Source organism: Furipterus horrens, unplaced genomic scaffold (assembly GCF_987537825.1).
Source record: "Furipterus horrens unplaced genomic scaffold, mFurHor1.1.pri manual_scaffold_9, whole genome shotgun sequence".
Lineage (NCBI taxonomy): Eukaryota > Metazoa > Chordata > Mammalia > Chiroptera > Furipteridae > Furipterus > Furipterus horrens.
The window spans coordinates 97494237-97517980 of NW_028327179.1; the positions used below are offsets into that span (position 1 = coordinate 97494237).

At 38.1% G+C, this 23744-nt stretch overlaps 1 pseudogene; it reads right to left on the reverse strand.

The window, feature by feature from the left end:
* Positions 1-2853: 2853 nt before the first annotated feature.
* LOC150002301 (RNA-binding motif protein, X chromosome-like) lies at positions 2854-3710 on the reverse strand (annotated as a pseudogene).
* Positions 3711-23744: the final 20034 nt, after the last annotated feature.

Genomic DNA, 23744 nt, shown 5'->3' on the forward strand with positions numbered 1-23744 from the left:
TTGTCTGTTGACACTACTATTATTTTTAATGGAGTTTTCTGAGACAATGAAACAACTCACAAGATTACGCTTTATAGATGAAACCCACTTTATACATTAAAAATTAACATTTTAGAAGATAATGCTGCCTGTCACTGCTAGAATAGCGCTCACTTACTGCTCATTTTTGTCCTATAGCAAGGCTTCTTGCTAGATACACCCAGGAAATGTGATATATAGCATGTTTTCACACGAGAATCAAATACAAAGCAGTAATAATGTGAAAAAAGAGGTAGATTTATTTGTTAAATTGAATGAATTGTCAAATACACACATATTATAGTTCTTGTGCTTCTAACAGAAGTCAATGTGAATTTTAAACAGAGAAAAACATTCTGTAAATAATTTATTATCACAAAACTCTCAATTGAGCAATTCTTTTTCGTAAGATCAATCGGGATTCAAGAGAGTTTTACGGTGATTGTTACTTATGCATCTCCTACCACAGTCCATTCATTTGCTCAAGGGTGTATCCACACATCAGATTAACAACACCAACAACAAAACTTGCCTAACCGAGTATACGTATGGTAATAGAGCATTATGCACAACCACCAAAGTTAAGGTCACCCAAGAGTCTATTGAGGGATCTGTAAATGTTAAACAAAATGTAGTGGATACATACAATAGACCACAATTCAGCTTTAAAAAGAAAGGACATTTTGATACGTGCTACAACATGGTTCAACCCTGAGGACATTATGCTGCATGAGATAAACCCATCTCTCTCTCTCTCTCACACACAGACACACACACACACACTATGATCGCACCTCCACGAGATGCTTACGTTATTCAAATTCATAGAGACAAAGGGTAGCTGCAACTGAACAGAGAGCATGGAGCAGAGTTGGCACTGCAGATACAATAGAACAGCCATTTTCTACCGGTGAGCTGCAGAATTTTTAAAACCTGCACTGCCTGGCTGTTTAGTCAGGGGCCCTGACTTCTTTTCCCATAGACTGTCAAATAACAAAGGACACCAGCCAGCACAACAATAGCTTTTTGGTGTGAAGGAGTCAGAATTATTCTTGTTTTTTGGTCACATCAGAAAAAAAAACCCTGGTGTGTCACAGAACTTTGGTCATTAGTTTGTGTGCACCGTGAGAGGGTGACGGGTGAGCATCGCTGTGCTAGAGGGTGTCCCCACCTGTCAGTTTGTTAAGAAACCCAACTTCACATCACAGACAAAATATTGCACCTGCCTAATCCCATGTATCTGGCCCTGTATCTGATTTCATATAGTGTGTTTGTGTGTACGACACTCTGGGGTGTAATCCCTGTATTTAATATAGACTATGAGAGATGAGTTTATGCTTTCAGACTAGGAAACATGGCTACGTAGTGGGCTTTCCATTTTCCTTTCCTTATTCATCATTGCTACTTCCTTTGGTCTGTCCCTAGCCATGAAGACTGTCCCAATGTTAAAAAGGTGCAACGTTGTTTAAATGTTAGAGTTAATATCAGAGCAGATAAGAACATAGTAAAATATTAATTTAAGGAGACTTGTTTTATGTTTTATTACCTCAATTTCAGGGAATGGCACACTTGCCACAAGGTATTTAAATTCCAGCATTTCAGATCATTTTATTAAAACATTGCATGTAAAATAGAAAATGAAAAAGAAAGGGAACTCTAATATCATTTTATAAACTTAATATACGAGTATTTTCCCATGTGTTAAACATAAAAAATAAACTTTGCATAACAGTTTTTTCTTTACTTAAAAGAAACTATACTGATCATATGAGTATGAAATATCACTTAAATTAGAATAACTATTTAGTAATGCAATTTATGTTATAACATCAAAAGCATGGGTTCTAAGGGAATATTTTCATTGACACAGGTTATTTATTTATGTATTTATTGTTTTTGGCCAATGTTTTTATCCCGTATTCTAGAGTTGCTTATATACGTAAATGGTCGTGTCGGGTGAGGGGAAAGAGGCGGTCCCTGCAGATTCCCAAGGAAATGTCAGGAAGGAGAAACATGGCCGGCAGCACCGTCCATTCGTTTTGGCTCTCTGGGTGAATTGCACTTCCCTTATATAAGCATCTGATCTCAGGCTTTTCACACTGAGAACATTTGAAGTTTCAGCTGGACGACAGAATGAAATCCTAAGAGGACCATAATCCAACTTCCCCCTAACAGCAGGCTTGTTTGTATAGGCAGAGGGACTCACCTTTCCATTTCAGATGACTAGATGTTTGCGCGACACCTTAGAACTGCTTGCCTCATTTACTGGGACAAAATTAGAGAGTGGCCTCTCGGGACACTTTTACCTGGAAAATTATAGCCCTCGTACACAACTCAGGTTGTAACACATTTGACCATTGTTTGGTGAAAGCAATGTCATAAGATTAAGTATGTTTACTTTTTTCTTCACAAGAACATAAAAATTATGGAAGGGGAACTTAACAAGAAATTGAAAAAGGTAACACAAATTGTTTTCTTTTAGCATGACAGAATAGGTTCCACTTTTTGCTTGTTTCTTTGAACAGGGATTTTGGTTCAACGTTTTGTTTTTAATATCTGCTTCTGCCTCCCCCTCTATCCGTTTGGCTGCCACCACAGCCCCCACCCCTTGGTGCTCCACAGCTTGAAGTGCCGTAGGAGTCGCGTGGATGAGGGTACCCCCTTTCCTTGCGAGGGGGAAGCCCCCTTTCTTATCTGCCAACCCAATCTCAGCCACTTGAGTAGAGATCACCTTGGGTGCTTGAATAACTGTCTGGAACTCCACCATATTAATCAGCTGAGCTTCTGTAATCTTCATAGTGACTGCTTCCACCAAAGATGACAGAGGCCCTCTGGTCACTGGAGCACTATGTGAGTGACCACAACTGCCATGTGAATCCCTGTAGGAACCGCCACTTGGGTGACCTGAATAGTCACGATCACAGCCATCACCCTCTCTCTCTCACTGTAGCATCTTGAAGGGTAGTCATCACATGCACTGGAATGACCATAACCATAGTAGGTAGAATCTCTTGCTGGTAGTAGCACATAATCTCTTCATGAGAACTTGTGTAATCTTTTTAGTAGAATATCCATCACCTCCGGGGGACAAATAAACATCTCTACGAGAAGGCAGCGGTCCCCTTCGAGGTTGGCCTCCATAACTATCTCTTTTAACGTGATACAAGAGCTCTTCCTCCCATCCCACTGCGGCTGCCAACTGGTGCTGATGGAGCTGATTTTTCAGGAGGAGGACCCCAGTTCTTGGCGGTGGTTCTCTTTTCGGTGAAGGTGGTCCCCTGGAAGAACTCATGCTCAAATTTATGGAATGGCCATCATCATCCATGTGTTCTCTGTGTGAGAGAGGGCCCTCAGTTCCTCCGCTTCCTCCTCTTCCGCCTCAGAGGCCACTTGGAGGGTCCCTGCTTGGTAGAGGTGCAGGTGGTCCACGTTCACCACTTTCAAATGGTGGGGTAGTTGCTTGTTCTACCTCGATGGCTTTTCCACCTAAGGGCTTCCTGTTCCTGTCTCTGGTTGCATCTGCTGGGCTTTCAAAGGTGACAGAAGCAAACCCTCTCAACTTGCTGGTTTCACGGTCTGTCATCAAGAGTACTTCCACTGTCCATTCATGTTTGGCATATTGCTTCATGGGCTTTCTCTTTGGTTTCTGTATTGAGGCCCCCTATGAAGAGCTTGTCTGGGTGGTCAACCATTTTTACCCCATGGTGAGAGTCGAAAGGGTGATGATACTTTCAAGCTCCTGGGAGCTACCTGATAGTGGCTTCTGAGGCATTCAAACGACAGAGGGCTGCATGCTCCAGGGCAGTGTTTATAACAGAAACATTTCAATAATAAAATTATCGTGGAATTTATTAATATGATCTGACTATTTCTATTTAACAGTAGCATCAATATAGGAATATATTGAGGATTTTACCTGAATTTATTGCAAAATATGCTTCCTTCCTAAGTCTTCAGATACCTAGTTTTATCTTAAAAGGGTCTTTTAGCATGACAAGATTGCAGCAAATTAAACGACAGAATTTAAGAGGTCCAAATTGCCAGGTATGTGTACATTTTGAAGTTGTTCAAGAGGCATGATTATTCATTTGCAATTCAGTTTCCAAATCTGAATACAATATATACAGTGTTTGTCACAATTCCTTCTTTAGAATTCTATAAACTGACACATTTTATGTTCAGAGTCTTCAAAAATATACTTTTGGCACCAAGACAAGCTACATTATTGGAAGATTATAAACACTGCATTTTCCTCTCTGAACTCTGTTTTCATAATAATGCTGCATTGTAACATCTATAAATATCGTATATTTGCAGTGTGTCTGGCATTGGGCAGGAGACAGGCATGTATGAGATGTGTTAAAAGAATAGAGAAGAATTTGATTTGGTTTGGTTTGGCTTTTGTTGCTTATATCACAAGGTTACAAATTAGCAGATGAATAGAGAAGGTAAGGAGAAATTATTGCATACCCTTTGCAATGCAAAATCTCAGGGTGTTTATTCTGCATCATGATGGATATTATGACGTTTTTTTTTCCTTTCAATCCAAAGATGGATGTCATTAGCATTTTAGAAATCCTATCCTGGAGAAGGACAGTACCCAGGGAGTAGAGGATTAAGTGGGGGGGTGGGGGGGGTGGGGGGGGCGGGCGGGGCACCAGTGTGGAGATATTGCAGTATTCTGGATATAAAGTATTAAGATCACAGACTGTGGTGGTGGCAGTTGTAATACAAGGAAGGGGTAGCTATAAGAAACTTTGAGGGAAACAATGACGATTTTAAATTAATTTTTCTTGACTAATTGCTCTGGCTAGGATTTCTAAAACTGTACTGAATAGAAGTGGCAAGACTGGGCATTCTTGTTTTGTTCTAGATCTTCGAGAAGATGATTTCAGTTTTTCATCATAAAGTATGACATTGTGGGATTTTATATATGATCTTCATTGTGTTGAGGTCGTTTTTTTCTATACCTCATTTCTTGCTTTTTTTAAAGGGTGTTGAATTGTATCTTGTTCTGCATCTATTAAGGTGATCATGTGATATTTATACTTTATTCTGTTATGTGGTGTATCACATTTATTCATTTGCATATGTTGAACAATCCTTACACCCCAGGGATAAATCCCACTTGGTTATGTGCATGATCTTTTTAATGTACTGTTAAACTAAGTCTGCTAGTGTTTTGTTGAGGATTTTTGCATCCATGCTCATGAACATATTGGCCTGTAGTTTTCTTGTGGTATCTGTCAGAGTAATACTGGCCTCATAAAACAGGTTTGAAAGTATTTCTTCCTCAAGTTTTATAGGTTTTATGTTCTAGAAAATTTATTCTTCTTTTCTATGTTGTCAATTTTTTTGGTGTACAATTGTTCATAATACTGCCTTATGATATATTTTTTAAATTTCTGTGGCATCATTTGTATTGACTCCTATTTTATTTTTGACTTTATTATTACATTGGCTAACAAGTTTATTCGTTTGTTTCTGTAAAATGGTTCTAGCAGCACTTAGTTGTCTTTAACTTCATTCAAACAGTTTTGTTAGATTGTACTGTGACAGCTATTGTATCAGCATACATTTAAAAAACAAACAAACAAAATTAGTGAATTTTTGTGCAGTCATTTTAATATTGAAGATGGAAGAAAATAACATTTTGGCATATTATGCTTTATTATTTCATGAAAGGTAAAAGCATAATTGAAATGAAAAAAAAAAAGATTTGTGCAGTGTATGGAGAAGGTGCTCTGACTAATTGAATGTCAAGTGTGATTTGCATTTTGCAGTTTCATGCTGAAGATTTCTCACTGGATAATGCTCCAGGGTTGGGTAGACCAGTTGAGGTTGACAGTGATCAAATCGAGACATTAATTGAGAACAATCAGTGTTCTACCATGCATGAGATAGTTCACATAATCAAAATATCAAAATCAATAGTTATGGGTGAAAATGAATAATGTGTCCTTTTTCCCAACCCAATAATTTGTCTTTCCTTTTTTTTTTCTTAGTATAGCTAAGGGTTTGTCAATTTAGCTTTTTTTTTTTTAATATCTTAGTTTTGTGAATTTTCCTATTGCTTTTACATTCTGTATTTCACTTATTTCTGCTCTAATCTTTATTATTTCCTTCCTTTTGATAACTTTGAACTTGGTGTTTCTGATTCCTTGGGATGTAAAGTTAGGTTGAGTTTTTTTCTTTTTACTATATCGCATAAATTTTATGTTGTGTTTTCTTTTTTATTTCCTTTTCTTATTACCCTTTTGATTTTTCTCTTTGACCCAATGGTTGTTCAGGTGTGTGTTGTGTAGTTTCCACTTATTTGTAAATTTTCGTGTTGTCTTTTTGTTATTGATTTCTAGAGAATTCGACAACACATGGGTCAACTCACTACAGAAATAAGGGGAAGGGAGAAGCAAAAACTGTTTGTGGCTTTCTTTTTAGGCACTACGAGAATTATACTACCAAGTAAAACAGAAGTCAATTTGGTTTGCCAAGGGAAGGAAGATTTACAATAAAATTAATTTTAGGTTGAATTCAATTTGCAGGGTGGATCCAACATACAAATGTGAATTATCATAGAAATGGAAATGACACATGAAGCTGTAACTGTCTATTGAATAAGAAATGTTTACGAAAATTACATTTTGGGTATAAGATAATGTCTCTCCTTTCATGTAAAGAATGCCTGTAAATTTGGGTTGATTGTAGAGAAGCTCATACAAATTTATTTTGCCCTCCCTACTGGCATCATTGAAACATAAAGATGTTCAAGTCTAGATTGTAAGTGGCAGCCTGCCAAAATATTGTTTACCACTCACCCTTGCTCTTAGTTTCAAAGGTACCACTATCTTCGAACTCAGAAGTCCCTACAGAACAAGCGGGTCGTCAGTTTTGCTTAGAAACATTACATCATCTGCACGCTCAGCTCTGGGAGAGTACAGGGTAGGGCAGAGGTTGGGTTACAGTTATTAGTATGGAAAATAATACAATAATAAGCTGTGTTGCATGTACTCATAACTGTAAACCTACTTTTTCCCCAACCCTGTACCATCACAGTGAGAAGCTTATCAGGAGAACACATTCTACTATTGGCCAATGATGAATTTTTATCTTAACTTGGGCAGGGGGTAGGCGACATCTATTAAAGCTTTATTTTATTCATCTCTGTAATACCCAGAATTTATTAAATGAAGCTATGCAGCTCATGGTTACTATTTTTGGTTTAGGTGGTGGAGGAAATATTAGTGATCTATAGCTTAGAAAAAAATAGATCCATAGGCACGTTTGCATCCTGAACTGCCGTCGGTAACATGAATTTACTTTGTACCATTTGAGAATTCTTTAGAGTTATAAAATAAAAAATTTATTAGGCAATGTCTCTATAGCCTGGGGACTGAGGCTGCAAAGTGAAAGGAAGAGAATATTATTCAGGAAGATAAATTGAACTGCATTATAGCTCCTTAATTCCAAAGAAAATGAATCATTATTCATAATAAATTTATGTAGAAAATATTAACATAACAGTGTGTTTCAAAAGCCTGGTCTGTCTTATTTGACTGGGAAACTTAGTTTTCCTCCAGGACATAATTTATCATTTAAATTGTGGAAAAATGTGATGAACATAATATTTGAAGCAATAGAACCTGAAATATATCTTAAGTGAGATTAGACTATGCCATTGTTCCTAAAGGTATATGTCTTTTTTAAATAGCTGTTGGGAAATGAATTTATCATTTCAGTATCAATCTAAAACAACCACTATGTATCTTTTGAGATTAATTGGCTACTCAAGGATTTTCATCTATATATTACAAAAGAAATAAAAAATACACTCTTCAGTATAGCTGGGGGTCTGTATCTGAGACAGTCAATGCAACTATGTGAGTACATGTTCGCAGGTCCTTGAAGAATATTTAATAACCTCTGTATTTCTTTTCATAAAAATTTAATTTGGCTTTCATGCGAGATGATGGGGAAACCTTAACTAAATACAGAAAGCATATCATTTATTTTATCTTTATCATATTAATATAGATTTTTAAAATAAAATATCCACAAGGATAATTCAGAGTGAGCCAGAGCCCAAGTTACACAGTATGTTAATATTCAAAGTGGGTCTCTGCTTTAGGAAAACTTCAAATTTCTTAGTTAGCTTCTGCTTTGCTAACAGAATATTTTACAAAGGGCAGATGGAATGTGATGGTACGAAGACAAGATAATTATATGCGGGGAGCCGTGGAAACAAAATTGTCCCCCAGATAATCCCTAGGTAAGTAGGGATTTGTAGTCCCAAGACACAAAATATGGTCTTAACGGTTCTCCTGTGGTTTTTTTTTTCCGTATAAAGTGATCATTAGAAATTATTTTTGGGACATCTGCAATAGTGTCAACAATAAAAATAAAGGAAAACTTACTTTATAGTTTTGGATTCATAATGAATAAGAGTATAAAATACTATATTGTAATTGTAAATAACTTGACAAAATTTTATGTAATTGCTTTGTTTTGATCTTAACTCATTTGTATTTCATTTTATAAAATGTAATGTTGAATCATGTAAAACTTCATGAAACTATTTACAAGGAAATATTCAACTAAAAACAATCTCTTCCATCTTTGTCAATTTTCTCTAATTTTACTCTTTCGACCTTCTTACTTTGGCCTAAGTTTCTTTTCTGCAAAACATAATTGTCAATGGAATTTTTTCTTTATTCTTATTGCTGACATGATAGCAGATGCCCCCATGTGCCCCCCTTTCCCTCTGGCCATCGCCACACAGTTGTCCGTGACCATGCATACATGTCCTTGGACTAATCCCTTCCCCTTCTTACATCCAGTCTCCTCCGCCCCACCCCCTCACAGCTGTCGGTCTGGTCCATGAATCCACACCTGTTACTAGTTTGTTTGTCAGTGTGTTTTGTTCAGTAGATTCCAGTAAGATCAGCTGGTATCTGTCCTTCTCTGACGGGCTTAGTTCACTTAGCATAATAATCTCCAAGTCCATAGCCAAAGGTCACAGTTCCTTTTTCACAGCTGTGTAGTATTCCATTGTGGAAATGTACCACGACCTTTTAGCCCGTCCTCTACCGAGAGTCGCTGGGGCTGTTCGCAGATCTTTACGAGGTTAGCCGGGGACGATGCTTTGATGCGGCAGTGTACGTGCTGGAAGAACGTACTGGAATCAGGGCTCACGACACTCAGAGATGAAAGGGCAAAAAAGCAGGTGCTAAGGAGCGGCAATGGCATGAGGTGACGAAGGGACTGGGAGCCTACTGCCACCTACTTCCCAGTCAGTCTTTGTGCTGCCACCACTCAAAAGATACCAGGGCACCCCTGTTCCTGCATCATAAATGAAAATTACTTCAAAGCAGGAGAGGGCAAGTACTCCCTAACTGTTACTTTTTCCTCATTCTGAAAAGCCAAGGAAAAACGGAACTAAAAATAATGTTAAAAAATGCTACATCTTTAAACTTTCTTGGATAGAGATCAGTTTCAGCTTTAAAAATACTTGCGTTTCATGTCACTTGTATGTAATCGATTGACTTTGAAACAACATTACAAAGAAACAAATTAAATATTAAAGGTTTTCATAAAGTAAGACAGCAACTTTAAATAAACGTAGTCATATATTCTTAAGGGCACTTCATTTTTGTAATAACCTTAGTTTTACCAATGGATAGTGTTCCCTGGTCTATTTTTAACCTAGTCCATAAAATCCAAGTATAACCCCAGGATATTTTTTCAGTTAATAGGTAGAATTTATTCCATTCTCTTATATTTTGTCATGGTTGGACTATGATGTTAAAAATATAAAAAGATATTCAGATGTGTAAAATACTTTTTTCTCAGTCATTATTTTGAAGAGTGTCATAATATTTGGCAGTAAGGTGCATTTTCTTGCTTTCTTGGTTACAGTATATTCTGAGATAGAGCATGTTCTTATTATATTTATAGTATATTTTGAGATGGAGCACATCCTTATTAATTATATTTAAATATTTTGAGCCTTCGTAGCAATCAACATATTTTAAAGCAAAAGATGTTTTTAAAAATAAACTAGTAAGGATGTTTCCAGTGAGGATAAATTAACTGGGACTAGATTTACTCCTCTACCTGAAGCAACCCAAAGATGAACCAAATTAATGCAAAAATGGTTGAAGACACTAGATCTCAGGCAACCAAGGACAGAAATCCGTGAGAAGAAGGAAATAAACCAGGTGAGCCCCATGCTTACCTCCATGTGCTGATCTGGGGGGATTTCTAGGTTGTGACCAACAGAGGGAACCCAGGCAAAGCCCAGGCGTGCCCCTGAGCTAGGGACAGGTAGACTAAGTGCCTGGAAGTCACAGGACAGGCTTCAGGAATACAGACAAAGCTGCAGGGATGTGCAGAATACAAATGCAAACGCGAGTGGAAAGAAACTGCCAGCGGCCAGAGGTAGCCCAGGCCCCACATCTGACTTTCCTGTTCTTGCCCTTTTAACTCCGTCCATATTAAGTCCTCTCGACACTAGGGGAAACACTGTGGCTTCAGGGGTAAAATCATGTTTAACCTAGAAAAGTGGGGCAGGACTCCGCATCTAACAGAAGCTTCACTGGAAGAGAGAAATGTCACCTTCTTTCCCTCATGTGTCTGAGTCCTTACGGGAAAGAGAATCAGAGTCCTCATTCCTACCTCAGTTTTCAAGCCCAGCTTGGCAGCATCTGAAAAGGGGCATGAACTTGGCCCCGGAAGGAAGTGTGTGTGTATGTGACAGCCAGGGGCATGTTCTTGCTTTCTCAGGAAACGGAGCATGTCAGCTGGGTCACGGGTAAACCAAAGGATCGTTTCCCTTCTGATACCCCAGAGCACCTTGTATTCTAGGTCTATATTTCCAGAAATTAAATTTTTTTAAAATATCAGGGTCTACTTTAAAAAAAATCTTGATGCTGGGGAAAAAGTGTCAGATTTTGTTAATACTGTGAACTGCCAAGAAAAGATTGGCTGTTTTAATCATTTCAGCTTTAATAATGGGTTCATTAAGGATTTACTCATCTTTTCAAACATAACTGCTAAATAATTTTATTTTTACTATTTCAACATATCTGGATTGGATTAAACACAATTTAAAAGTGTAAGTAAACTAAGTATATTCAAATACTTCATAGTTTATTAAGGTACAAGATCTTATTAAATTCAGATGCAAAAAAATCCACCTTGAAAAGTTATATAAAATACTATTAAAGGAATAACCTATGAGTATTTAAAAGCAATTAAAGAATTACCTAATGGGATATTAAAGCAGAATAAAAGATATGAAGTTTAGCAGAATATAAGTATGTTACCTCCATGCATTACCCATATGAAATTATAATAATTTATTTCCAGATGACTTTGCTTTCATTACAATGACTCCTTACAATTAAATAATCATATCCATCAGTGTATTTCAGGGCTTCACGGACCCTGCTTTTCTTCTGATTGACATTCAGCGGCATGAATGAGGAACGCAATACCACTTTATTAAATCTAAAACTAATAATGGCATTATTAGTATTCACAATATGCTTAAGAGTCAAAATTTGAAAATGTATTCTGCTGTGAAAATACTAATCAAAACTATAACTTGGTTTGTTACCTAGTTTGGAGTTTAGGACATAAAATATACAATGTATGTGATATGTTATGTGACATTAGGCATATTGCTGAAACTAAATGCTCTCCATGCAAACAGAGCAAAATACCTAATAATACTAATTAATGTACAGACTGTTCTACAAACTATTTCCATTAACTTGTTTTACAGACCTCCCAGATAGTGTGTTTTGGGTAATACACTATAGGATTTCATCATTAAATAGTGTTTTAACTCTCAAGGACTAGGTATTTGTATCTATTTTTAATGTTTGTATTACTTTTTCATCTCTGATTTAAATTACTGTGTCCTGATATAAAGTATGCTTATAAAAACAAATACCAGATGAAAGTATGCATTTTTTATAAAATTAGATATATTAGCAATGAAATCCTTTCCTTGAGACATCATACTAGTAAATTAGAAATATTATTTGCTATTTGCTGACATGATTTATCCTGACACTTGAGTATTTTCTTAATTTGATGTATGCAAATCAAAATTATTGAATTAAAATAAACTGTTAGTTGTCACACAGAATACACTGTATAACATCATGCTAAAGTTGGAATAGGGAAATAATTTTCCTCATCATTTAAATTCAGAACACTGAAATTCAAATGTTTTAGCTCCATGTTTTATTATCACCTGAATAATCCCTCTAACCCTATTGCTCCAAGATAGTTCTCCAAAACGTTCTTGCGTGTTCCATGAACACATCTTTCCTTCATTATCAAGTTGTACGGCTCTCTCCCCTGCTCTTACACCTGTCTTTCATGAGCTTCCCTTCCGTTGGAACTTTCCAGATCATTGCAATCCACCATGAGTCCTCCTTTGAAAGCATAATATTTCTTAGGTTAATTTTTTTTTAGCTTGTTCTTGCATGAAATGTCCCAGTTTTTCCATGTTTCTTTTTGTGGTAAAACATTAATTTTTAGAAAATTGATTTTATGGGTTGACATAATCTGTGGGTTGTAGTGGTGGTCATTTAATTTTATTTTTAATTTTTCTGTTCCTTGTATCCCTGCCACATTGCACTGTTCTTTGAGATAAAAACAATCTTTACAATGTAGTTTCTCATGTCTATAGCCTATAGCACATGTTCTAAGAGATAATATATTTTAAACACATTTGATTATTAATTATATATGGTTCAATCAATGATAATGTGATAAGAAAAGTGTTAACGTGATAGGTTAATTTCACTATAGTAGTCATATTGCTTCATAAATTATATTTAAATATGAGAAAAATATATCATATTTCAGAAAACATTTTTTAAATGGAGACCACAAAATATTCCTTCTTGTACTGTGTGTACATCAGAGGGATTCCTTTTCAGTCTTTTAAATACCATGTGCTTATTTCTACTCAAACTTCTTCTAAAGTATGTTTTTAATTGTAACTGCAAAGGATTTTTCAAGAAGGAAGTGTCAGTATCCCTTACACTATAGTAGCATAAGGAAAAAGGGGGTACAAAGCAATAATGGGTTCCAATATTTTAATCTGACTCTTCTCAGACTCTGTTAAGAGTATAAAAAATACTCTACTAGAAGGAAGATAACAGTCAGAGTATATACTAGAGCAGACCACATAAACAATGAAGGTATCTACAGTCAGAATTATTGGACTTTAGATTAAAAATAAGGCCTTAGGATGTTCTGAGAAAAATGTGCAACACCATTGATCAGAGAGAAAAACCTGAGATCCGATTGATTCCCTTCCCAACAAGGCAAAGATAAGAAGTGTTCACTGAGCACCTGCTACATGCAAAGCTCTTCATCAGCACTTTCCCATCACGTGGGTCTCATAACCTGCATGAGAACAGCATCTCACCGTGTCTGTCAGATGAGGAAACCACTCCACAGAAAATGTAAATAATTTGCCTGCTGCTCTAACCCAAGGAGACTGTGAAATTTAAAGTCAAACTCCGGCTCACCTGGAACAAGTTCATTACATTACATCTCTTTTCAAGGACTTCACAGTTTGATAAAATTTCAAAAAGTCTGATAACATTCTTATCAACTCCTAGAGGAGCAGCAGTTCCAAAAAGGGGGTGGTGCCTACTACTACTACGTAATTTCCCATGGAATTTCACAGGAAAATGCATACATCGATGGAAAGGAATCACCTGTGTGGAAACTTGGCAAGAAAAGGGCCTGTGACTTCTTCCTTTCCCCTTGGGAAGGTTCAGGGGACTGAGCAACCTCACCCAGATCTCCTTGGCAGATAAGCTATCAGCCTTGACTGAAGCTACCTTATCAAGAAGATATGGTGTTTATATAGAGAAGAGAAGTCCCTCGCTAGTCGAAGGTTATGCCGAGATAGATTTGGACAGTTTAGATCGCAAGATTGTCAACTAACCTGGCACCGTTCATTTCTGCTGCAGGGCTGCCAGGAGAATTGGAATTAGTAAATGACATAATTCACAATGTGTACAAAAGAGATCCTCTCCCCCCAAATTAAGTGGATCTCTCTGTGAACAAAGCTGTCCTAAGAAAGAAGAGGACACTTTCAGATGTCTGATGGTTTCCGTCTCTTTCTGGAAAGGATTGCTTTATCTGTACTTGGTATTTGCTGGTATCCTCTGGATTATTACTAAAGATTGGTGTTAGGGAGTGGTTTGAGTCCTCAGAATTGGCTCTGAGGATTTCACTCACTGCCTGCTCATAAATGTCCCGACAAACACCGAGAGAGGAGAGACTGTCGGCAAGAGGGGAGGTGCCTCGATAGCCTTCCTAGCAGCCCTGCTTTCTATCCATCATCAGCTGGTCACCTACAAGTACTCGAATCACCCATTACACGTTCAATGTATTTAAAGGCAGTTCATTAGGCTGACCTTTCCTCTCCATACTTCAAGATATCAGGTATCTCCTGCTTAGCAGTTATGTGCAGCTAAATCGTGTCTATTAGTCTATAAGCCCTATTAAATTGGTCTAACTCACTAGATGGGCAATTGAGTTATCTTTAAATTATTAGTAATTGTTGATGAGCCTATAGAAAGTCTTCCCGTGACATTCAGAAATAACTCACTCACTATGAATCTGGAATTCTGGCACTGCAAATGATTTTTTAGAAATAGTATCTTCGTGTAAGTTCTGTTCTCCTAATACATGAGTGTAAGCCCGGGAAGGTGTAACTTTTAGAGACTTCTGGATCAGTTCGTTTTGAAGATTAGATAAGTAACCTTTCTATTAGAACAACAAGGTCTGTTAGCAGCATGAAAATGATGAACTTCCAACATTCTACACAGTAAACAATATTTCCAAATTCCTTACTGGCAGGAATACTTCCAAATTCTAGCCACAGTAATATGATCCTTGACCCTAAATGGTTTAGACACAAGTGAACTCAATTTATTCACTGCTCACTGGTCTCCCTCCTCCGCATTGTTTAGAATCATTACCCAATTTCAAATTCAGAAATCCCTGTAGAGCTATTTCTCCCTTCCTACAACTCCCCAGCTATGCAGCGACGCATAAATGTTATCTGGAACACCCAACAGCAAACACTGTTCCCAATTCAGAGCATCTGCCTTGTGCAGCCCGGTACCTGAATGTCACAAGATTTCAGGGATTCTAAGGGAATGTGCATCCTTGTGCCTCTCTAGCCCCGCCTCCCCTTCTCAGATAACCTATCACAAGAGCCTTTTGGTGTTAACATCCTCACTCAAAATGTGGCTGTTTTTAAACTTTATTTTTATTGTTGACACTATTGCAGATGTCCCCATTTCCCCCTTCTCTGTCCACCTCCTCCCAGCCTCCACTGCCCTCTTCCCGCTGATTGTCGCCACACTGTTTCCTATGCGTACGGACTATGCATATATGTTCTTCGGCTAAGCCCTTCACCTTTCATTCATTCCCCTCTTCCCCCTCCCCTCTGACAGCTGTCGATCTGTTCCATGTAGCCATGCCTCTGTTTCTATTTTGCTCATCAATTTACTTTGTTCATTAGATTCCACATATAAATGATATGGTATTTGTCTTTCACCGACTGGCTTATTTCACTTAGCGTAATACTGTACTCTCCAGGTCCATTCATACTGTCACAAAAGGTCAGAGTGCCTTCTTTTTACAGCTATGTAGTACTCCCTCATGTACTGAAAGAGAAACTAGGAAAACAATCCCATTTACTATTGCAACAAAAATATAAGGTACCCAGGAGTAAATTTAACCAAGGAGGTAAAAGACATGCACACAGCAAGCCGGTTATATCATCTTCACACATCCCTGGACTCATTTATCACAGAATTTTAGAGATTTAAAGGACTCGAGTCCAATCTCTCATCAATGGCAAGAATCCTTTCTTTCCATAATAAACCCAAACAAATATCACTTAACTTCGATCGAATTTGAACTTTCACATAAAAAATCATCATGTTCCGAGGAAGTTTATTATTTTGTTAGAAAATTCTAATCATGAATGATCACTGGCTTTTGTTGGTGTTAAGGAATTTGTATCCTAGCAATCATGTGATTCAAATAATTCTACATTATTGAGCCCTGGCTGGGTAGCTCAGTTGGTTAGAACATCGTCCTAATATGCCAAGGTTGCGTGTTCGATCCCTGATCAGGGCACATACAAGAATCAACCAATGAATAGGTGGGACAAAAAAAATTGATGTTTCTCTCTGTCTCTCTCTCTCTCTTAAGGATGGTCGTCAGACTAAAACTAGAAGCTTCACTAAGCCTGTGTTTTGGTGAGAAAGCACATGAGTAACAACCAGTATTCTCTCTTTCAGTGGGTGTATTTATCAAATAAAGCCCTGGCTGGTTTGGCTCAGTGGATTGAGCGTCGGCCTGCGAGCTAAGTGTCACTGGTTCGATCTTCCAGTCAGGGCACATCAGAGAAGGAAAACTCTGACTCCAAAAAACCTCCGCTGCCTTGCGGCATACCTCTTCAGGGAAAAGGCTAAGGGAGTAAACCCCGACAGAAAATCCGGAGCCGGAGTCCCTAAGGCGGTTTGACGTTGTAGTCAACACCGGCAACTCCTGCGGCGCACCTGAAGCCAAGCTGTATTGACTCCGTCTTTCCCTTGGACCCTTCAGCTGCGAAGAGACGGGGGGTCTGCTGCATGGGCAACAGCAGACCCTCCATATCACCCTGCCCAGGCTCTGTAGCTTCAGCTTCACTGGAGAGGACACTCCAGCGACATCGCAAGATGTCGATTCAACACGGGAGGAGACAGATACCGTGTCACTCCCGAGTCGGACTGCACAGCCATTCTCGGCGGTGCAGATAGACTCTTAAGAAGCTACACCATCGTCTCTCGAGACGGATGGCTGCCGACGACGATTTATCAAATATCAGGGATGCCAACCACCTCTGTAAAGAAGGAGAAGATAATAAAACTTTCCCGAGTCACTATGTCACGAGAATTGTGTATCTCCCTGCCTTCACTTGATACAACAAGCCTATGGGATTGAGACTGTAAACCATATTCTACAGATGAAGAAACTGAAGTTTGCAAAAGTTAAATAGTTTTTGAAGCTATAGAAGATCAGGATATTTTTTTAAAGGATTTATTTGGTTCTAACAGCAAAATTGATTTCAATGCGTAACAAAAAGAAAGAAAGAAAGAAAGAAAGAAAGAAAGAAAGTAAGATCTATGATCAAGTGTGAACAAAGAGACTTGATAAAGTGTCATAGTCATTCTGAAATACCATTGGTTGAAAAAATTAAGATTTAGAACTCAAAGAGGGACAGCTGAATGTCAAAACCATTATCTTAACATAAATTTTAAGGGAGAAATTCACAGGGGTTAGGAAATCAACACACTGAAAAGCAATCTAGAAAGTCAGTGCCTTGGGCTTTGTAATCCCTGTTGGGTATAAATCAAACAAGAGTGAGGAACAATGACCATTTATATAAATAGAAGAAATGGAACTCAGAGATATTGATAGAAAACCATCAGCCAACGAAGTGATATGGATCTATAATGAAATAAGATTTGATAGTTTAAGAAATTAAATGTGTTGTCAAAACCAACCAAAGACACAAACAGGGCAACCCAGGTTCAAGGTGATTTAAAAGCATTGATGGGCATAAACAGGCTCACTCACCTAAAAATACCCAATTACCAACTTAAAATCTTCTCTACCAGAATCACTTGAGATCTAGCATGGATAATTTGAAAATAAATCATCGTGGAGGGGTAATATATTAATCTGCTCCTGTCCACCAGCACAGTTGGCTTATCAAACAATCAGGACAGAACCTCAGGGCTTTGGAGCACAGGGCAGATAGCGCGTATAACAAGGAAGAAGTGAACAACCAGTTCCCAAGAGACAGTTGTTTCAGATTTAGATGGGAAAGGTATTCATGAAGAATGATGGCCATATTGTCCTTTAAGCCCAGGTCCCAAGAACTAGTTCCTGGTCTATAACCTTCAACAATTCCTAGGAAAAACATGTCAGTTATTCATAACACACGGCAGACAACCCAACAGGGCATGGAATTTTCCCTGCAGTTTCCTTGCAATTAGAAGAGTAATTTTCCCTTAACAAAATTTCTGACTCAAATATTGTTCATTATATTTAATATTTTAAAATGTTCATTCCTTGGGAATTAATTGAATTATATTGTTAGGCTGTAAAACAAATAAGCAGAGAGGCGTCAAGCAAAGAAAGAAGCTAGAAACCCAGGAGATCACTCTTGTATTTATACTCATAATCTAATTTGTTTGTTCTAAACTATTAGGGTATTATAGGCTCCATGAAAAAAATAGACTTTTCCAATAGTTAGCATTACCCAATATATGACCTTACGCAGCACTGGTCCTTGGGCATGATACACTCTAGCTCAGAGTATTCCCACTCTTTTAGAAAGGAACAAATTTACTAATTGTTACATAGACTTCTAATTACCATTTTGGCCTATGGCCTGATATTAATGAGATTAGATCTGAAAAACCATGCCATAGATAATTCATATTGAAAAGTATAACCCACTAAATTAATAATGCATTACTGCCAACGAGCAATAATCATTTACACCAGATGTAGCTTCTCTGTAATAATAAATTGCTGAAGTGGTTAAGGTTCTAAAGTAGTTTGTTTGCAGGAACTTAAAAAAATTGAAACCTGTTTTAATAAAGATTAGCAACATATCTCTGAATCACCTACCAGCAATTTTAAATTTGTTCTTTATAAAATAATGTAGATTCCATAAAAATCATTGTATACAATCACACGATCTACTATATATCAAAGTTACTATCTCTTCTTCCTGGGAGGCTTTGGATCAGCTTCGTTACACGTTATTAAACAACATAAAGAATAATAACTGAGCAACACCCAAAAGTTATCAAAAATTTCAACTAAAATCTAATATACATACGACATATCTGTCAAGTTAAAATAACTCTTGAAAGTTTCCTAAGCTATTGATGCTTCTACTTCTCAAACATACCTATATTTTTAATTTTTTCAAATTGACTTCTACATCTTGTTCATATTCATATATGATGTTACATAGATTATATATATATATATATATATATATATATTCTTACATTGAACCATATGACCTTGCCATTTTTACCTACAGAAAGAGAAAATTGTATGTGGCATAAGCCACTCTTTCCTCCATTTCACATTAACATATTTTCTTACTTGCTCAGATTAACTTATGAAGCACCTTATGTTACCAAACTCACAGTTTAATCATAGAAGAAGATTGTCTCTGCAAGTAATTTGATAAGTAAATACCGAAACGTCTACCCCAAGAGCCTTAAAAAATAAAACTTTCACAATTTCAAGACCAACTTTGAGAAAACATGGGAATCTGCAAAAAATTTTTCATACTATTGCTGAGTTCTTAGGTGCATTATGTCCTCATGGTCTACAAACTGGGCTTATGTGCAATGTATCCAAAATTTATTTGCTGTTCAGTTTTCCTGCTTTAATTTTTAAAAAAAATTTTAAGAGAGGGAGAAAAACATCAATGTGGGAGAGAAACACCGATCAGTTGCCTCCTGTATATACCCGGCCAGTGAGGGAACCCGCAACCCAGGCATGTGCCCTGACCCGGGGATAGAACCCATGGCCTTTCTGTGTACAGGACAGCACTCCAACCCCCAAGCCACACCGGCCAGGCTCCTTGTTCAATTTTTAATGATTCCAAACTACTGGCTATACCCACTAGGTGAAAATGAACTCACCTCTCTTTTCCAAGAGTCATGTTAAAAATATTCGTTGACTCTAATTCTGATTTTTATTCCTTTCCTATAATAATTTTGTACATGATATCAATATCAAATATGTTTAGCTAAACCATCTTTCATTTAAGAATTTACATTAAGCATCAGCTCTTCACAAATGTGTATATATTCTGATATGGATTTAAAAGAGTCTAATATATGTTTATAAAAAAGAAGTACCTAATTTCACAGAACGGGAAACAAGTCCTCTGTCCGTTTTTTAATGCGAGTGTTTGTTTGGTGCCAAGTGATATGAGTTCTTTATATATTTTGGATCGTAATCTCTTGTCAGAGCTGTTGTTTGAAAATATCTGCTCCCATTTGGTGGGAGCCTTTATGCTTTGTTAGGGGTTCCTTTTGCGGTGCAGAAGCTTAGTAGTTTGATATGGTCTCACTCATTGAACGATCATTGGATAAAGAAGAGATGGTGCATATATACAACGGAATGCCACTCAGCTGTAAGAAAAGATGAGATGTTGCCATTTGTGGCAACATGGATGGACCTTGAAAATATCATGCTAAGAGCACAAGACAGAAAAAGTCAAGAACCTTTTGATTTCACTCATACGGGGATATAAAACGGAAAGCAACAAATGAACAAGAAAAAAATTTAAAAACCCTCATAGTTACAGAAAACAGCTTGGTGATTACCAAAGGGAAGGGGGGTCGTCGGCAGCCGTCCGTCTCGAGAGACGATGGTGTAGCTTCTTAAGAGTCTATCTGCACCGCCGAGAATGGCTGTGCAGTCCGACTCGGGAGTGACACGGTATCTGTCTCCTCCCGTGTTGAATCGACATCTTGCGATGACGCTGGAGTGTCCTCTCCAGTGAAGCTGAAGCTACAGAGCCTGGGCAGGGTGATATGGAGGGTCTGCTGTTGCCCATGCAGCAGACCCCCCCCTCTCTTCGCAGCTGAAGGGTCCAAGGGAAAGACGGAGTCAATACAGCTTGGCTTCAGGTGCGCCGCAGGAGTTGCCGGTGTTGACTACAACGTCAAACCGCCTTAGGGACTCCGGCTCCGGATTTTCTGTCGGGGTTTACTCCCTTAGCCTTTCCCCTGAAGAGGTATGCCGCAAGGCAGCGGAGGTTTTTTGGAGTCAGAGTTTTCCTTCTCTGGGAAGGGGGGTAGAGGGACAGTAAAGGGTAAAGGGGTCAAATACATGGTAACAGAAGACTTGACCTTGCGTGGCGGGCACTCACTGCATTCTACAGATGATGTATCATAGGATTGTGCTCTTGGAACCTAAGTAATCTTACTGACCAATGTCACTCTGCTTTAGTGTCCAACTAGAATTCCTCTCTGTCTCTTTAATGTGTTTCTAGATGTGTGTGTTTGCCCTCTAAAATTCTTATCTGTAAAATGGTAAAGTTTTTACAAATCTACAAATAAAACATCGTATCTTTTCAATAATAAATTTGATGTTACTTGATTATAATTTCTTTAAAAGCTTTAAAAATTAGTTCACTTTATACAATAATAAAAACATTTCCTGTTTTTTTCAAAGACAAAGTTAAGCTATATCTTATATAGTCAAATATATTTGGTAATATTTAAATTATATTTTCTTCATATTGTTTTTGTTATATTTAGAGAAGCCTTAAATGACTACAGCAGGAAGGGAATATTGAATAATTATTATATCGAAGTGACCTTTAAGGACACTTTTCAAATATTGAATGGCTTCATCATAAGCTCTTCTGCTCATTAGAAAATGTAAAAACTCACAAATTATGGACAAGACGGCGTGACTTGGACGTGGACAGTGGTGTGGTGCTTGCTGGGCGTGTGGGTAGAAGGGGACTAAGTGGTCATGGAGAAAATACAATAAAGAGTTAATTTAAAAAACGTAATTTTACCCAGCCACCTACCCCGTCCCCTCTGGCAACTGTCAGCCTGTCCTTTGGATCGATGAGTAAAAAAGGGGAAGGGATTAAGCAGTACAAACTGGCAGTTATAAAACAGTCACAGAGATGCGAATTATAGCATAGGGAATCGTCGTCGGCAGCCGTCCGTCTCGAGAGACGATGGTGTAGCTTCTTAAGAGTCTATCTGCACCGCCGAGAATGGCTGTGCAGTCCGACTCGGGAGTGACACGGTATCTGTCTCCTCCCGTGTTGAATCGACATCTTGCGATGTCGCTGGAGTGTCCTCTCCAGTGAAGCTGAAGCTACAGAGCCTGGGCAGGGTGATATGGAGGGTCTGCTGTTGCCCATGCAGCAGACCCCCCGTCTCTTCGCAGCTGAAGGGTCCAAGGGAAAGACGGAGTCAATACAGCTTGGCTTCAGGTGCGCCGCAGGAGTTGCCGGTGTTGACTACAACGTCAAACCGCCTTAGGGACTCCGGCTCCGGATTTTCTGTCGGGGTTTACTCCCTTAGCCTTTCCCCTGAAGAGGTATGCCGCAAGGCAGTGGAGGTTTTTTGGAGTCAGTTTTCCTTCTCTGATGTGCCCTGACTGGAAGATCGAACCAGCGACACTTAGCTCGCACGCCGACGCTCAATCCACTGAGCCAAACCAGCCAGGGGGAATATCATCAGTAATATTGACATAAATCCTATGGGGCCAGGTGGGTACTGGAAACACTGATGCACCTCTCATTAAACTTCATAATTTTCTAACCACTAAGCTACACATCTGAAACGGATACAGAATAATATTGAATGTAAACTGCAATTGAAAAATTAAGAAAAAAAACTTTAGAAAAGTGGAATAACAAATAAAATGACGTGCGACCAAAAAAAATTTTTTAAAGAGTTTTACATGTATGTTCTTTGAAAATTCTGGTCATCTTATTTCACGGTGATGATGCATCTGTCTCTCAGTACTTTACCTGATCCCTGTTCCATCACAGCAGCAAAAGCTAATAATGCAACTGTGGATTCGGAACTGACTGAGGACCAAGCAACCTTTTCAGCGCATGTACTATCTCATTTAAACCCCGTTCCATCCTGAGTATTAGGCATCATCATCCCTCCCACCGCCAAAGTTCAGAGAGGTTAAGGATGTTGTGCAAAGCCACTCAGCTAGCGAGGGACGCGGTCAGCACTCCAACCTGCTGCCTCCCTCTTCCTGGCCATGCTGGCTTCAGTCCTGCACTTTGCAGGGGACCCACCCGGAGGGGCGCGTGGACACGCGAGCTGCCACCTGCAACCACGCTCTGATTATTGCCTGAGACGCCGTCGCTTCCTGTTAAATCCTCTTGTGGAAAAAATATAAAATGTGAGCTCGCGAGTTAGTAATAATAAGTCACTGTGGACTATCACATTACTTTCTAAGTGACAGGCTTCATCAAGATCCTTGTGAACACGAAGATGTGGTCAAGGAGGAAACGCAGGCGGAACAGAACACTTACAAGGAAGAGTTGGTGTTTTAGGGGAACTGATTGAAAACTGAAGGTTCTCTTGTGTGTTGATTCATTTTTCATGGAGTTCATGTGCACACTAGTTTAATAATTACATACAATTAATATTTTTGTGCCTTGATTTTTCAAATGATCTTGATCTTTATGTTCTGACTTTTCTATATAACACTTTGCACAGATGACAGTCATTAGAAATCACATTATGCAAAATTATAATACACTTTAGAAAGGGAGGTATGAACAATTTGATCCATGATTAACATTATAATCGACAACATTTGAAAAAAGATTTTATCATACTAGATAAGGATTATGTTAGTTTTATAATTCTTCTATAATTAAGCAATGAAAGTGGTGGAAGAAAAATAAACGCTAGAAGATTAATGATTCGGGGGTCACTATAAGATGGGGAAAAAACGCTTCTTGTTAAGTAACTGAAATTGAAAGAAAACACACTGTAGAAAGTCTATAAAGATCAAGATAAAATGTTGCCTAATTGGTTCACCAAATTAATGCGAATTATCCTCCCACCAAAAAAAAAAAAAAGAAAAAGAAA